This window comes from Trichechus manatus, unplaced genomic scaffold (genome assembly GCF_000243295.1).
Source record: "Trichechus manatus latirostris isolate Lorelei unplaced genomic scaffold, TriManLat1.0 scaffold00019, whole genome shotgun sequence".
NCBI lineage: Eukaryota > Metazoa > Chordata > Mammalia > Sirenia > Trichechidae > Trichechus > Trichechus manatus.
This window is the reverse complement of record NW_004443955.1, coordinates 20754970-20770879: the sequence shown is the minus strand read 5'-3', so window position 1 is coordinate 20770879 and position 15910 is coordinate 20754970.

Below are 15910 nucleotides of genomic sequence, written 5' to 3'. Positions count from 1 at the left end.
ACTCAGTGATGCTGTACTACTCCCCAACAAATCTTTGATCCTAAAACTTTTCTATGGTTCAGCTTTTATACTAATTTTTTTTCCCTTTTGCAATAAAAAGAGAAATAGAACTGGCATTTATTGACCATCTAACTATATGTCAGATGTTGGGTTGAATGTTTTTCTGATTTGATTTATTCAGTTCTTATGATAATCCTACAAAGGTGTTATAATCCCTATTTCACAGATAGATAAACTGAGGCTTAGAAAGGTAAGGATTTTTTCTAAAGATTATGAAAGGGCATGAATTACTGGAGGTTCAGTGGTAGAATTCTCGCCTTCCATGCGGGAGACTCAGTTTCGATTCCCGGCCAATGCACCTCATGCGCAGTCACCACCTGTCTGTCAGTGGAGGCTTGTGGATTGCTAGATGTTGAACAAGTTTCAGTGGAGCTTCCAGACTAAGATAGACTAGAAAGAAAGTCTTGGAGATCTACTTCTGAAAATCAGCCAATGATCACGAAGTTTCAATCAGCCACCGATTATGGGGATGGTGCAGGCCTGGGCAGCGTTTTGTTCCATTGTGCATGAGTCTGCCATGAGTTGGGAGCAAACTAGATGGCAGCTAACCGCATCAATAAAAGGAGCAGAATTCACACTCCAGTCTGTCCTCCCTCCACTTGCTTCTTTATGTGCTATGGGAAGCAAGTGGTTTCTGGTGGGTGCCGCCGGGTTGAGCGTGTGAATGTCTGACAAGCAGGGGCAGGACACATTTGGTTGACCAGCAATGTGGTTATTGTCTCCCACTGGCCTGTGGCTATTCTAGTCCTTCTTCAGAAAGAGACATACATGCCGATCACTTTAAGTAACAAATATAGTTTCTTTTCAGAAATTAGACTATCGAAACTAGATTTAATGCCACATCTCTCTTCCTGAAGCTGCGTTCTTCTCATTTTCTTCCTCATCTCCTTTTCTTTCCACAGCCAGAATCCACATTACTCTCCAAGTACCTGTTGAAATTTCTGCCACTAGACTTGAGGTAAAGGGATGTCCCTTACCCCAACCCATCCTGGATTTAGCCCTGGGGATCAGGGACTGGTGAAGTCACTAACAGTATTCCATAGCTTTCTCCAACTATCTTGTCTGCAAATTCTTTAACTTTTTTATTATTTGTATGACCTCAAACTGGGTCAGAGGACTCTGGTTGAGGGGCTCAAGAGCTGTGAAGCTGGTTCTAGCTCAGTTATTTTGGAAATTTGCATTTTGACCTGTGACCTCACTGGTATGCAGTGTCTATTGTACCTTGGTGCCTGGTCAAAACATCAATTATAACATCCTGTGTGTACAACACATAGGGCAGTTTTGTCATCTATTTTGACCCATGTACTTGGGAACCCAGAATCTGCCCTAGGTCACATTCCTGCTGAAAATTTCAGGCTTTCTTCATCATGTGTGGAGAACCTACAGGTCAGCCCCACAGGGTCTCCTTGAGGGACCAAACATGGAGCTTGTTCCAAAGACAATGTGTTCAGATAATAGAGGCTAGAGACTTTGAGCCTGAGGAGAATGTGTGAGTCTTTGATTGTTTTCCAACCTGAGCCCCTAAATGTAAGTGTATGGATGGGTCAAAGGGAAGGTTTGCAATAAAATAATATGGCAAATGCACAATAGAGGAGCATCACTGCAATCTGCGTAAAGAATGGAGTGTCCACACCACTGTTGCTGTGTGCCTTATTAGATATTGCACCACATTTGTTGCATTTCAGGAAATCAGTAAAGGATATAGGGGCACGGAACTGTGAAGGGCCAGAATTCTTCATATAGCTGAAGGGTAGAGCAGCAGAAACATGTTAAGGAGCATGGCCCCTTAACTCATAAGCCAGGAAAGTGTGCATTAGGACTGCTACCTGGGGGTCCCCCAAGAAGCTGGTGACAAAAACATGAAATAGGAAGAGACTGCCAGGAGGTTGAGTTCCACAGAACCTATGAGAGACTTTCTGGGACTCCCTGAACAAGCTGGGAGGACTTGACTGGGCTCGAGGGTTCACCCTATTCTGCAAGTGGAAGCGGACTTAGGATACTAATTGAGGCCCCACTATGCTAGGACTGACCCAAGTAACACAGGGTAGATCTACACGTCCCCACCCTCCTCTAGGCCCTCTCATGTCCAAGTCACCTCTGCCTTTGGAGAGCACCAACTTCATGACAGATAGCACAAGGAGCAACAGCCTTCCCAGAATTCCCAGAGTCCTTTCAGCCCTTGAGCTCCAAAGTACCTGGAAATCAGGCCCCTCCTACCTTGCGTGGTCACTCACAGAAGAGCCCAACTGACTCTAAGGAAGCAAGGGAACTCTGTGGTGGCTCCTTCTAACCCACAAAGACCCAAGGGAGGATCTCCAGTGGGCAGTGACTGCTTTTTGAGGCATCCATCCAAAGGAAAAAGTGAACAATGATTTCATTCCACAGGTAGGTTTAGTCCTAGGTGGGTTTGGGCCTACCATAGCCCCCAAACTGAGAATGATTCACCTGGATATGAGATCATGACAATTCCAGCTTCAGCACGGCCGTGAGTCACATTCTGCTTTTTTGGGGGGGGTCTGGTGCTAGTTCCGGTTTGGCCTAAACCTACAGGTTGAGTGAATGCTGTTGTGAGAAGCTGAATGAAGACAGACTTCAAGGTTAAAGGTGAGGTAGATGTCTGCTTCAAGCCCTACCAATAGCAGTGACCTTTCTAATAATGGTGGAACATCTGAATCATAGATGTTTCTGACAGGAAAGGTCGCCTTGAGTTTGCCTAGTTCATGCCTTCATCTGACATGTGAGGCAAAAAACTAGAGGGATAAAGTGACTCATCCACTGTAATAGAGAAGGTTAGGAACAGAGTCAAAACTTAAACACCTGTGGAAACATTGAGTCTACCTCACAACGGTGACTCTGAGACTGGTACCTACATGGAAGGCAAAGGCTTCAGCTATGGTTCCTAAACTGGCCTCTAGAGAACCACAGGTATCCTAGAGGAGTGTCTAGCAGTTTCTTTTAAGTTTACAAAAAAAAAAAGAAAAAGAAAAACCACAGCAAAAACAACTCAACAATAAATCTTTCTCATTCCAAAGCCACTAGGCCTGAATGCTGACACAGTGCTTGAGGGTCTAAGGAATCAAAGCAAAGCAATATTTCCTAACCTTCACGTTTGAGAGCTACTTCTTATTAAACAGGCCATGTTCCGTCTCATTTTCAATATCTACATCTGTGGGGTTTCCAAGTATTAAGCCTGGGCAGCTCCAAGCATTCTCCTTGGCAGGTTATTACTCGACTTAATACAAGTCGGCTCAAGGGGACACTTCCATGTTTAGCTTACATCTTCCCTTCCCTAATTTGTTTTATTACTCCCAGACTCATTTCTAGATACCTGATACTTTGTCCACTTATGCGTTTCCTGTCATTAGCCAGAGCCCCGGGAACTTTCATCACTTTCTGCAGAAGAAAGGGGAGTTCACGTCCCTCCCTTCAATTATTGCTTCGAGTTGGGAGATGTCATCTTTTGCCCTTTCCAGAAGCAAAACTTTCAGTAAAGAACAAGACAATTTGAACAGGATGCCTGCCCCAGAAAAACAGTCATGAGGGGCCAGAGGAAAGCGGTGATATGGGGGTCAGGGGTGAAGATCACTAAGATTGTAGTAATTTCACTCTGCGCCCCATTCCATGATTAATGACACTCTCTGTGGACCCACACAGTGAAATTAACTGGCAGCCAGAAGTAATATATATACATAAACATACATATATATATTTTTTTTTTTCTCAGCTTCACAACAATTTTTATTTAACAAATAGTCTAAAAATAACCTTTGGCCAATCTATTTATTTTCTTTTCTGTCTGATTAAAACGAGATGCATCACATTCTAGATCACCTTATTTTCTCAAGTGCTTAAATTGTTTTCTTCTTTAACTCCTAACAACAGGCTGAGCTCAACCTGTCCCTCCACCTGGTGTACTCTTGAAGCAACAAGGAAATTGTAATTTAAAAAGCATCCAATTCAAACTGCAGTCATTTCACTGGGCTTAAATAAAGGTCTTTCCATCATGGCGTGGTATAATTATGTCACCACATGCTATATAATTCAAATTAGATGATGATTACATGCCATATATTAACAATAATTGTGTAACTAGGCATAACCATATGTTTATATGTGGATTTAATTACCATCTTTGAAAATCCTACTGAAGAAGATGTATGTGACAAATTTTTAAGAGGGAAATAAGTAAGGAGAAAAAATGTTCAAATAAATATATAGAATTAAGCGTAGGGAGGAAATGGAAATAATTGGAACGGGCTTTTAAATTCACATTTGGTTAAATTCCCTGATACTGTGCTTTTCTTTCAAAAATATTGTAATGTAATGAAAGTTCAAAGAGATGAAGTCGGTCAGCCATAATCCCACCACTACCACAGGACTCTGTTTCACACCCTATTTATATCCGCACGTATTTGTAAGCATCTGTGATGACGACATCTTGCAAAATTTTACTGCATTTTTATATAACTTCCATGCGTTTTTTTTTTTTTTTTTTCTTTCTTTCTTTCTCATGTTATTGCTTAAGGCTCATCATGTGCAAAACTAAAAGCACTAAAGCGTAGGGATTAAAACCACCAACTCTGAAATAAGATTGCCTGCATATGAATGTCACCTCTGCAACTTGCTAGCTTTGTGTCCTTGATCAAATTGCTTAACTTCCTTGTGCCTCAATATCCCCATCTGTAAGATGGCACTATAAACCTCATAGCGTTACTGTGAAAACTAGATGTGATATTATATGCAAAGTGCTTAGAAAAATAGCACACAATGAGTGCTTAGTAAAGGTTAGGTAGTATTGTTATTGTTATTTCTAGACAGTTGAAACCATAATTTGCCTGATCTTTTTTTCTATTTGGTGCCAACAGGGTTGCCTCTAATTTCTGATATTACCAGTAACACTTTGATAAATATTTCTGTGCACATAACTTTTCTCTTGCTTTGAAATGTTCAGAGCAAATATCAGAAAATCTGAAATACAGTCATCTAAAGCTCTTTTCATGGCCCTATCTTAGCACAGTACCCTGTTAAACAAAACGTCAGCTCAGTATAAAAAAGCTGAAAGAAGTATAAATGTGTACTGCAGTATTTTACAAAGGAGAATTTGCATTCCTGATAAGTACCAGAACTTTTCAACATCCTCTTTTGGCAAATCTCTCCGTATCTCCCTCCTCATACACACATGGACCTGCTACGACCCCAAGATCTCCCTCTTCTCTCCACTCCAGCCCTCGTCCCCATTTCCCATCCAATTCATTCCACAGAAGCGTACATTGTTGTCTCCTTCCTTCCTGCAGGTAACTTTCTGGTCTTTCTAAATCCGGCTGTTACTCTGTCTGCCTCTTACAAGCCCAGGGGCTAGCCTGTTAAAGGCTCTTTGAGAGACGTGAGAGTATAGGGAGGCTGAGCAGGCAAAAGAATATTCTTCTCAGTGCAGAGGAGAAGAGGGGAAGAATTTTCATGAATATATCTATATCAGTCAATAGCTATCTACCAGTTAGCAGCTGCCATTAAGTCAACTCTGATTCATGGAGAGTCCATGTGTGTCAGAGTAGAACTGTGCTCCATAGGATTTTCAGTGGCTGGTTTTTCAGAAGTAGATTGCCATGCCTTTCTTCCAAGGTACCTGTAGGTGGACTCCAGCCTCCAAACTTTTGGTTAGCAGCTGAGTGCTTTAACTGTTTGCACCACCCAGGGACCTGTATCTATATATTTGGTTGCTATCTCATATTTAATGCTAGTGTATTGAGTTTCCAAACTGTTTTCCTAAAGTCTTACACCAAGTAAGGAGGCCTGGTAGCATAGTGGTTAAAGCACTCAGCTGCTAACCAAAAAGTCGATGGTTCGAACCTACCAGCCACTCTGAAGGAAAAAGATATGGCAATCTACTTCTGTAAAGATTACAGCCTTGGAAACCCTATGGGGGCAGTTCTACTCTGTCCTGTTGAGTCACTATGAGTTGAAATTGACTCGAGGGCAGTGGGTTTTTGGTTATGCCAAGTATCTAAATCACTAAAAATGCTGAGTATGTCAGTGTACCACCATCTATGTGAGTTAAAACCAGAATTATTTAGTGGTCATCAGGTACGATAGGGCTCTTCATTAGACACTCTCTGCAAGCATTATATTGACTTCAATTCTCTCATCTCTCAGAACAGATGCATCTGAATTCTCCAGAACAGATACGTCTTATTTATCACTGAAGAGATGAGCAAAGTTTAGAATGGAAGGCTCCCCTCATGTACTCCCATAATGAAATGAATCTGAGGCACACTGTGCATCCGTGCTTTGCAATTGTAAGCACAAAGGTAGACACACAGGGCCTTCATAACTCAGAGAAGCTCAGGAGCAAGGCATCCTGGGACTTCAGCACAACTGACAGACAGGAAACACAAGGGGTAGGAGATGGTGTGAGTAGGACAAGAGCCAGGGAAAGTACCAGTTCCAGGAACTGACCCTCAGGGGGAGCTAAGCTATCCAGTGAACAAACTGAAAGACATATTTAACTCAAATATACTTTGTGCCGAGCTCTGGTGGTGTAGTGGTTAAAAGCTCAGTTGCTAACCAAGAAGTTCGAATCCACCGGGCACTCCTTGGAAACCCTCTGTGGCAGTTCTACTCTGTAGGATTGCGATGAGTCGGAATCAACTTGACGGCAACAGGTTTGGTTTTACAGTTTGGGCAGCTGTTGGTAATAACACGAAAGGGAGGCCCAAACTGGTGAAGATCTGGTCAACAAAGAGTTCTGTTCCATCAAACTACACACAGAGCCTGGGGGCAAGGAAAACATCTGGCAAAGGCCAGATGGGGCATCAGGACCACCTCTAGTAACATGAAGGAATTACAATTTCAGGCATGGGAACTATAACTGGAGCCATATTGTACAGACTGTACCAACAGAGCAGAAATAGAGAAAGACAACAATTCCTCTCAGGAGAAAAACCACTTCCCAGGAGACCCCATGCGATCAGACCTCGCCTCCCCACCAGCTCATTTCACAACATGGTGTCCCTCATTTCCCCACTCATTGCACCTCTAAACACTCAGGATAGCTATCTTTTCCTCAAGGGAATATCAGGATCTTCATTTACCCTCTTCTCTCTTCCTAGAATGCTCTTCCTCCCCAAACCCTCTTCCTTTTGTTAATTCAGCCGGGAGCTCATGGAAACTTTTTCAGCTTATTTCATTAGCTCATTAATTCATTCATTCAATAAATTTGTTGATTAGCTACTATGTGCTAGGCATTCAGAGAAGAGAGATGGACAGAACAAAATTCTGCTGTCATGTGGCTTGCATTCTAGTGGAATAGACAGACACCAAATAAGAAGACACATCATATACAATAAACTCAAGTAGTTACAAATGTTACAAAGAAAAAATAGGGTAAAGGTATAAAATAGCAGTGGGTCATAGCAAGGCAGTCCACTAGAACATTCTGCAGTGATGAGAATGTTCTATATCTATGCTGGCCAGTAAGGTAGCCACTAGCTACTGGTGGCTATTAAACACATAAAATGTGGCTAGTGTGACAGAGGAGCCCTGGTGGTATAGTGGTTAAGAGTTTGGCTGCTAACCAAAAGGTCAGCAGTTCAAATTCACCAGACAGTCCTTGGAAACCCGATGGGGCAATTCTATAGGGTTGCTATGAGTCAGAATTGACTCAAAAGCAGTGGGTTTTTTGGCTTTGTGTGATAGAATAATTTTTTTATTTTAATTAATTTAAATTTATATGGTCATAGTTGGCTAGAGGCTACTATATTGTATAGTGTAGCTCTGCAACGTCACAGATTTTTGTTTTGTAGGACTTAATACAAATTGATAGTTCCATTTTTGTCTCTGTGATTCTGTGTTGAAGGCAGGCACCATTTATGTCTTGCCTGTTTTTGGTTCCCTAATGTATAACACAGCATTTTGCACATAATAGGTGCTCAGTAATACGTATATATACAATGAATGATTAGAAGTTAAAGAATAGGAGACATAAGTAATATGCGAGTTCTTCAGTACATGAAAACGGGAATAGCTCTACATCTCTCAAGATAACGGGCTAACTTTTTGACTGCGTTCCCTCTCCTTTAAAAACTGACTCAAAGACAGAATGGGGCAGTTTTGATTACTTGGAGAAGAGGCGTTAAGAAGGTGGGCCCTGATAGTTGTGGCGGTATTTGGGGCCAAGTCCTGAGTGTTGATTTGGGATGGGGGCAAAGAATCCAGTTTCAACAAATGGTGGAACTTTATCCATATGAGCCAGTCTTTAACGTCTTCATATTCCAACCCAGGTCAATTCTGTAATTATTTGTCTTTGACTATGTACAAGGTGATGTTCATGGATATTTCAATGAAGAGTGAGATATTAGTCATTACAATTATCCTCACAGTATTGATTTCATTCTTTGTAAGGAGCTGTTTTGCTAGCATTTTAACAAAGTAGCTCATTGCCCAAATTTGACACTTTAGTGCCTTGTTTTCTTTTAGTATCTACCTTCCTTGAATGTCTGGATCCAATACTGAAGGTAGATGATTGTTTATCTGCCCGTGTATAAAAAGTAATTGCTTTTGGCACTCCATTTGTACTGTTGTCAGATCTGCTCACGTTACAGCCTGGACTCTTTCTTTGGTCTGGTACATTAGGAAAATGCATGGCTATTCCCCATCTAACCAGCTTGCTGATTTAATGTGGCCTATTCTGAAATCTCTAGCAAACACTGTCAGTTGTGCAAAGCTCTGTCCTGATTGCCGGACAGTGTTTGACTGAGATTTTAGAATATCCCAGAACTACATGTCTGGACCCTACCACTCCATGACCTCTCATAACAGAAGAGTGTATCAAGAATATACATTCAGGGTTGATAATGATCTTTCAAAGTTCTAAAAACACAACTCAACAACCTTCTGAAAGGAGCTGAATGGTTTCTTTTGGCATGAGACTGCTGAACAGCCTTTAGTGAGTGATAGCTTACTATTCTATATGCCTAACTCCACGTTAAAAATTCAGAGACCGTAGGGGTGCCCCATAAGCCACTGGGAAAATGCCCACAATATGTAGTATTGTGTAGGGATTTAGATATATACTTTGGAGATAAATCTACCTGGATTGAATCATGACTCTACCACTCGGCACATGCAAAAGCACTAGTAAGTTGTCAAGTTCTGTCTGACTCAGTTTTTCCATTTTTTACTTAAACCATAGGTTTGTTATGAGGATTCCATGAGTTATTGCATTGAATGGGCTTAGATGAGTGCTTGGTCTATAGTAGTACGTGTTCAATAAATGTTTTTATTAGATACCATCCATCTCAGTTTTCTATTTCTACCACCCCAGCTTATGACAATGATTTGTTATTTCTCATGAGTCCATGAATTGTCTGGGCCATCCCTCACTTAACCTTGCCAGTACTCTCTTAAGTGGAAGAGAGCACTGTGAGATGGCTGGCCTGGCTGGAATGACTGGGACTGTCTTGTGTGGTCTTTCCCCCTGGACTTGTTCACACCATGGTTGTCTCAGTGTCCAACATGTGAGGGTAGAAGGTGCAAAGCTGCTTGAGCCTGAGGCTTAATAGTAATGCAATGTCCCCTGAAACACATTCTCTTGGTCAGAGCAAATCCCAGGATGGATCCAGATTCAGGGGAAGGAGAAACACATTCCATCTGTCTTTGGAGGAGAGATGCGATCACACTTCATTCAAGGAGGGGTAGAATTGTTGCAGCCAATGTTGTAAACACTCTAACAAAATATCTGATAGCCCCATGTCTCCATTATCTGACTTTGATCACTTAAAATGTGGCTAGTGTTTGTCACACCAGTAATGTGAAACTTGCCTCCAAAAATGAAGGGCGCTGAGAGACTGAAGAAATAGGTGAGCAACTCCAGGGTGGAAGCAAAGGAGTTCATTGAGGAGACTTACATAAGAGGCAGGGCCTGAGCAGCAACAGGACCAAGCAGATCTCTGTGTGCTGCAGTGGGAGGACAAAGATTTTATAGTTGTAATGAACAGTAGTGGCTACATGCCAGGGATGCCTCTAGACTTACATAAGGCCGCCTCAACAATAAGTACAGAAGAATGACTTAGCAAAAGGCAGTGAACTAGTGGAACGCATGTCTGGCCTTGCAAAGCCTGTTTCCTCTTCATTGTTAGTTGCCATTGAGTCGATTCCGACTCATGGTGTAGCATATGTTACAGAGTAGAACTGCTGTATAGGGTTTTCTTGACTGTAATGTTAACAGAGCCAGATCACCAGGCCTTTTCTTCCACAGTACTGCAGCAGTACATTGACAGGGAACTGCCAGAAATTCAACCTGGATTCATAAGAGGATGAGGAATATCATTGCTGATGTCAGATGGATCCTGGCTGAAAGCAGAGAATGCCACTTGTGTTTTATTGACTATGCAAAAGCATTCGGCTATGTGGATCATAACAAATTGTGGATAACATTGTGAAGAATGGGAATTCCAGAACACTTAATTCTACTTATGTGAAACCTACACATAGACCAAGATGCAGTCATTCGAAAAGAACAAGGAGATATTGCATGCTTTAAATCAGGAAATGTGTGTGTCAGTGTTGTATCCTTTCACCATACTTATTCAATCTGTATGCTGAGCAAATAATCCGAGAAGCTGGACAATACGAAGAAGAATATGGCATCAGGATTGGAGGAAGACTCATTAACAATTTGCGATATGCAGATGACACAACCTTGCTTGCTGAAAGTGAAAAGGACTTGAAGCACTTACTGATGAAGATCAAAGACCACAGCCTTCAGTATGGATTACACCTCAACATAAAGGAAACAAAAATCCTCATAACTGGACCAATAAGCAACATCATGATAAACAGAGAAAAGATTGAAGTTGTCAAGGATTTCATTTTACTTGGATCCATAATCAACACTCATGGAAGCAGCAGTCAAGAAATCAAATGACATATTGCATTTGGCAAATCTGCTGCAAAAGACCTCTTTAAAATGTTAAAAAGCAAAGACGTCACTTTAAGGGCTAAGTTGTGCCTGGCCCAAGCCATATTTTCAATTGCTCATACACATGCGAAAGCTGGACAATGAATAAGGAAGACCAAAAGAGTTAATTTATTTGAATTACGGTGTCAGCAAAGAATATTGAATATACCATGGACTGCCAGAAGAACACACAAATCCGTCCTGGAAGAAGTAGAACCAGAATGCTCCTTAGAGGTGAGTATAGTGAGACTTCATCTCACTTACTTTGGACATTTTGTCAGGAGGGACCAGTCCCTGGAGAAGGACATCATGCTTGGTAAGGTAGAGGGTCAGTGAAAAAGAGGAAGATCTTCAAAGAGATGGATTGACACAGTGGCCGCAACAGTAGGCTCAAACATAGCAATGATTGTGAGGATGGTGCAGGACTGGGCAGTGTTTTGTTCTGTTGTACATATGGTCACTGCGAGTCAGAACAGACTGGACGGCACTTAACAACAAAAACAACAGCTGGGTGGGTTTGAACCATTAACTCTAGGTTAGTTGAGTATAAACTTTTTATGCCACCTAGGGACCATCACAAATACATAGGTAGTTTAAAACTAAAGATCACCCTGTGGAGGGTTACAGCAATACCCTCTATAGCTCACACATTCTATCTCTCTCTCCCCCTTACTCTCACATTATATCCTTGCCCTTGCTACGGTCTCTGCAATTCTTCACACAGCACCAATAACCTGTGTTGCCAGAGGCACAGCACTACGCTTCTGAGTGTGACCAGTGGCCAGAGTCACAGAGAGGTGACTTGCCTTATCTAAGGTCAAGTCTCATTAGTGGCAGGCCAATGACTGAAACCAGATCTCCTCAATATCTATGTCAGTTTCTCTTCAACATGACATAATAATCTCTTCTGCACCATTTTATAAGCCATCTGAGAGATCTTTGCAAGTTCTGAAGCAGTAATAGAGATGAACAAAGAGAAATAAAGTTAGAAAAGGGGGCAATCCTAATGCTTTACACATGGTAGGTGGGCATATTGAAGAGTAATATAATGGACCTTGGATTTTGAAACTCGAAAACCACTAGTGCTATCCTGCAACATGTATCTTGCATGTTCCTGTTGTAGTAGCTCCATTCACTCTGGTGCTGCTTGGGTGTTAAAGAGATTATGAATCTTCCGTGGTTTCCTAATGACTCTGTGATTTTGCCATCTCAGTTTCATTCAAGGGCAAGAGAATCATTTAAGATAATAATATTAGCATATACATAGAACTTTTGATGTTCAAATCTTTTTAAAGGCATTAGCAAATTAATTTTCCCAGAACTCTTATGAAGCCGGTAATTATTTTTACAGTTGGACGGAGTGAATCTGACTATGTAGTTGACCTATAAAAGCCATCCAACCACCCAATAAAGCAACACCAGTTAGGAATTGATTCCTCCTCCTTGTCTCTCTTTGTTCCCCAGCACATCCATCACAAGACTCTTGAGTGTCCCCAGATATTTATGATGAAATTTAATTTCACCAGTATTTATTGGAAATATTGATTATGGGCTCAACACTTTAGGATTCCAGTAGAGTGGAGGGAGGAGTGGAAAAAGAAGATATAGTTTCTGATTTTAAATACCGGTAGCCACCAAAAGCAACCAGGGATACATGGAGAAATAACTTGAGTCCAGGACTGGTTCAGGAAATGTGCAGGGTGAGCCTGGAACATCTTGCTATGCCAGAACGCCACGAAGTGTTCAAAGACTGATGCAGAACGTGTGATAAAAGGAAAAGAAATTGACTTGAAGGGACTCGTTGTTGTCAGTTGCCCTCACATCGACTCGACTCATTGCAACCCCATGTACAACAGAAAAAAACATTGCCTGGCCCTGTACCATCTTCATGATCTTTGGCATGTTTCAGTCCATTGTTGCTGCCATTGTGTGGTTCCTTTCAACCTAGAGGGCACATCTTCCAGCACAACATTGGCCAACATTCTGTTGTGATCCCTAGTGTTTTCTTTGGCTGATTTTCAGAAGTAGATCACCAGGTCTTTCTTCCTAGTCTGTCTTGCTCTAGAAGCTCTGCTGAAACCCATTCACAGTGGGTGACCCTACTGGTATTTGAAATACTGATGGCATAGTTTCCAGTGTCATAGCAACATGCAAGCCACCACAGTGCAACAAACTGGCAGATGGGTGGTGGCCAAATTTAGAACATTATGAGCATTAAACAGAATTATGATGAGATGGATTATAACATATTGAACAGAAAAGAATAAAGGTGCCCATAGCAATGTGCAAAGAAAATGGGGTGAGGAGTAGGCTCTTCTTTACAGAAGGATGACAGCTGTAAAGTTGAAAAAGAAATAATAAAATTAGCGAGCACATTTTAGAGAACAAGGCATTCACACAGTATTGAAAAACTGCCGCACACATTACTTATTAATTATGCAGGGAAAGGGTAATCTGTCAGACACCACCTGAGCCAAATGACAAACTGACAGTAAAACAAACTGACATCACATGCCCCGTGATGAGTTACAATGGGAAAAACACATCCATGTTACATATTTTTACAACTCTATGCAGGTAGAATTTACATATTATAAAGTCTACTCATTGTTTATCAATTTTTAGTAAATCACAAATTTATAATAATCAAAATCCAATTTTAGAAACTTCTCATAATCCCAAAAAAATTTCCTAGAGCTTGTTTGCCATCAATCCCTGCTGTCACCCACAGCCGTGGGCAATCACTGACGATCCACTTTCTGTGTCTTTAAATTTGCATTTTCTGGATATTTATATAAATGCAGTCATACAATATGTGGCCTTTTGTGCCTGGATTCTTGCAATAAAAATAACATTTGGGGGGATCCATCCATGTTGTAGCATACATTAATTTTTATTCTTTTTTATTGCTGAATAGTATTCTATTCTATGAATACACCTTATTTGCTTATCCATTCACTAGTTCATGGACATTTGGATTGCTTGCATTTGGGGGCCACAATGGATAATTCTGCTATGAACATTCATATACACCTTCATATGAACTTACGTTTTCCTTTTTCTTGGGTAGAATTCTAGGACTGAAATTTCTGGCTCATATGATAAGTTTATGTTGAACATTTTAAGAAATTGCTTTCCAAAGTGGCTGTACTATTCAGCATTCCCACCAACAATGAATGAGGAATCTAGTTTCTCCATATCCTTACCAATATCTGTCTTTTTTAAAAAATTATAGCCATTGTAGTGAGTGTGTAGTAGTATTTTATGGAGTTTTGAAATTTGCATTTCCATAATAATTAATGATACTGAGTGCCTTTCCTGTGCTTATTACCATTCCTATGTCTTTGATGAACAGCAGATCCAAATCTTCTGCTTTTTTGTGTGAGGGAGGGTTGTTTATCTTCCTCCTATTGAATTGTAAGAGTTCTTTATATATTCTGGCTACAAGTTCTTTATCAGATATATTATTGGTGAATATTTTCTTCCAGTCTGTAGGTTGTCTTTTCAGTTTCTTTTGAAGCCCAGAGAATTTAAATTTTAATGATGTACAATTTATCAATTCATTCTTTTATGGCTTGTGCTTTGATGCTATGCCAAAAAACTCTTTGCTCGAAGTAACAAAGGTTTTCTCCGTGTTTTAGAGGTATAGTGTCTTAGTCATCTAGTGCTGCTCTAACAGAAATACAGCAAGAGGATGGCTTTAAGAAAGAGAAGTTTATTCTCTCACAGTCCAGTAGGCTACAAGTCCAAATTCAGGGCATCTGCTCCAGGAGAAGGCTTTCTCTCTCTGTCGGCTCTGGAGGAAGGTCCTTGTGATGCATCAGTCTTCCCTTAGTCTGGGAGCATCTCAGCACAGGAACCTCAGGTCCAAAGGACGTGCTCTGCTCCCGGCACTGCTTTCTTGGTGGTATGAGGTTCCCATGTGTCTCTGCTCGCTTCTCTCTTTTATATCTCAAAAGAGACTGGCTTCAGACACTATCCGATCTTGTTACCTCATCAGTATAACTGCTGGTAATCCATCATATTACATCACTGTGGTTGAATTTACAACACATAAGGAAATCACATCAGATTACAAAATGGTACACAATTATACAATACTGGGAATCATGACCCAGCCAAGTTGACAGGTATTTTGGGAGGACACAATTCAATCTATGACATATAGTTTTAGCTCTTAATATTTGAAACAACTATTCATTTTGACTTATTTTTTATGTTTTATCAGATAAAGGTCCATGTTTTGGACAGTTTGGTTGTTGTTCTTGTTTTGATTATGGATGTCCAACTGTTCTAACATCATTTGTTGAAAAAAAAAACTATGATTTTCTTATCAAATTGTTGTGACATCTTTTTGAAAAAGAAATTGACTGTAAAGGTAAGGATTGGTTTCTTGACTTTCAGTTGTGTTCAATTCATCTCTATGCCTATCTTTATAGTATTTTCACACTGTCTTGATTGCTGTACCATTATAGTAAATTTTGAGATCCTTAGTGTAAATACTCTCACTTTGTTTATCTTTCTCAAAATTTTTGCTATTTTAAGTCCTTTGCTTTCCCATGTTAATTTTAGAATGAGCTTTCCAATTTGTATAAAAATACTTGCTGGGATTTTGATAAAGATTTAATTAAATATATAGATCAATTTGGAAAGAATTTCCATCTGATTTTTTTATACCTATCTTCTATTCTGTAACTCTGATGAAAGCTTTTATTTGTTCTGGTTTTTTGGTGGATTCCTCAGAACTTTCTGCAGGTAGGTTAATGCCATCTGTAAATGAAGACAGATTTACTGCTCCCTTTATAAACTGGATGTTTTTAATTTCTTTTTGTTGTTGTTTATGCCTTATTGCACTGGTCCGATACAATGCTGAATAGAAGTGGTGCATGTGGACAT